We start from the raw sequence: 2,839 nt of genomic DNA on the forward strand, positions 1-2,839 counted from the left end.
GCAGTCCAGGGTTAAAAAATATCGTTTAATAATAAAAAGTTTTTAACTTCAATTTCCACTGTTCAAATCCTGAAGGTTATGTAATATTTATTATGTCTAATATATCATTTTTTTTCTATGAAAGGTGGCATAGGCTGGAAGCATTTTAGGGTCTTTAGCATTTCCTCCTTATATGTGATGTTTCTTGTCCCAGTAAAGCTCTAAGGGCTCAAACAGCAAAAGAAAGGGGGCTTGTCATGCCAGATTCCACAGACTGCTTATATTAGTAAACAAACACTTTAGGTGAACTGAAATAATCAATCATCCAAACGGGTCATTATTCACATACCAGCCACAAAGCCCACCTATAGCTAACATGACTTACTTGTACAAAGAAATAGGCATATAAATTTAAGCATAATTTTTTAAACTAAATAAAGCATTATTTTATTTTAAAAAGCTGTTTATTCAAAAATTTCACAGCACTTAACAAATTGTTTTCCATGACAATGCATACATAAAGCTGTCCTCATATTCCAGGAGTCTAATGTAATTAAATACTGGACTTGCTCCTGAGTGTTTTTGAAACCCTAATCAAATGAAGAAACTTGTTTATTTCCCCATCAAGGAAATGACTAATCAATTCGATTTTCTGAAAATGTTACAGGGAAAACTTATTTCCTTGGTGAGTATATAAACTCCCCCCAAATAGAGAAAAAAATGTGGTATATTTTACTTCTTACAGAAAAACTTTCGTTTTTGTGTGTGCTTTGCAACCACATAAACCATTTTTTGCTGCTTAATTCTATACTCTGTCGATTTATTTTTCAAATATAAGTTTTCCTGGCAATATCCCTCCAACACTTTTAGATGGTAATTTTTGCATTCTTGATAATCTGCAATGCCTTATTTTTCTCTCGCAGCTACTGATTTTAAGCTAATCTATAAAAGTTCCATGTTTTTTATACTCCTCACTACACACACATGCAACGTGTACTTCAGTTCCCAAAGTAATTTTAATAATGCCCTCAGACACCATGGTAGAGGGCAGGTGGGCACTATACAATTATAATTACAATGGCACTAAATGAATAGCCTGAGGTAGGCTTGCTGTGGCACACAGGGAATTCTTCTTTGGGAAATAACACATACATATTTTGATCAGCTTCATGCCAATATGCCAAAATACCAGAGAAAACTTGATACTTTACTATAGAAATGGGGAATACCCCATGTATTCTTATAAAATCCCACCCAGAACTTGTCATTTGTTTAATGAATATTATGTTTCATTTTAATTATGGGACTGTTTGGAGCAATGACTTCAATTCAGGCAGTCATACTATTTTTCTAAAGTCTGAGAGGATAAAACTGGAAAAAAAAACAACTACCTTCTAAATGAGAAAGGAAAACTAGACCACTATTTTTTTTTTGTTGTTGTTGTTATCTCTAAAAGGAGACTGAAAGAGAAAATTCAAGGAATAAAACTGTTTTAAGAAGAAATTTGCACACATGCAGAAAAATATTGAGAGCTGACGCTATATCCATTTTCAGGGAATTATGGGTTTTGTTGTGACTATGGGCAACTTATTTTGACTTTTTCATTGCATTCATAATTTGTTACTAAATTAACTGTAAAGTTTTTTTATATATTATCATTCCATAAACCTATCTTAGAATTCAGAAATTTAAAATTGTTTAGCCAGGCATGGTGGTGCATACCTGTAATCCTAGTACTTGGGAAGCTGAGACAGGAGGGTTTCAGGCTTGAGGCCAGTTTCAGAAAATTAGAGAGATTTTGTTTCAAAAATAAAAATAAAAAAAGGGCTGGGTATGTATTTCAAAAGTGGAAGGCCCCTGAGGTTGATCCCCAGTTCAAAAAAAAATTAAAATTATATATTAGAATTCTAAACATTAAAAGGTTTCCTCTTCATTAGAATGAATTGGCATCTGGTTACTGGTTACTTCATTAGGATAATTGGCATCTGGATATCTGTGAAGAAGATATTATATGATAATGAGATTGGAAAGCATGAAGAGAGGCAGAGTGACTACCATGAACTAAGAGGATAAGAAAGTCCAAAAGTAAATTTCACCTGTAAATCTGAGGCTGAGACTAAAAGAAGGCATGACTACTAAGAGTAGTCAATATAAAAGCAATATAATATCTTCATATGCAGTCATACATATAATTACTGTTCAGGATATTTAAAATAAAGCAACAGTAAAATTTAAGGCATGCAAAAGGTTATTAAGTGGCTTTTAAATTGCAGTTTGTCATTGGAAAGACAACCTAGAATATTGAGTAAATAAACTCAAGAAAAATATTTTTAAAGCTGAACTCTTAGATCTACATAGGATTTTAATTTAGATAATTTGTGTAAACATATTAGAATGTAATGTATAGAAATTATGTGGTTTATTGTATTGTGGACTTGTAAGTGTGGATATTTTTACTTTACAGGCTATATTACAAATTATAATTACTTTAGTGTATTCATAATACATTAGACTTATAAGCATTCTAAAGACAATAATAGTGTATACTTTGTTCAGTTTTTCTTTTTGAGTCAATTCTGAGGTTTGCTGCAAAAAAAAAAAACATGCCTTTAAAAAAAAAACAGGAATGTACTTCTGGGTAATTTCATTTATTTATTTTAGAGATCTCAAAATATAGCATGACCAGGGGGCAGTGGGGCGGGGGGGGGCTCCTAGCCAAATTTTCTTTAACTAAAGAAAATAAAAGATTTTAACATAAGAGTGAATGTGGTTACTTTAAAAATTCCAATTTGCTTGTAATGTAGATTCTACACAATTGTTTTCTCTCCTGGCAATGTGTATGTACCTGATGTTCTTAAAG

The sequence above is a fragment of the Muscardinus avellanarius genome (genome assembly GCF_963383645.1).
Source record: "Muscardinus avellanarius genome assembly, chromosome: 6".
NCBI classification, from domain to species: Eukaryota; Metazoa; Chordata; class Mammalia; order Rodentia; family Gliridae; genus Muscardinus; species Muscardinus avellanarius.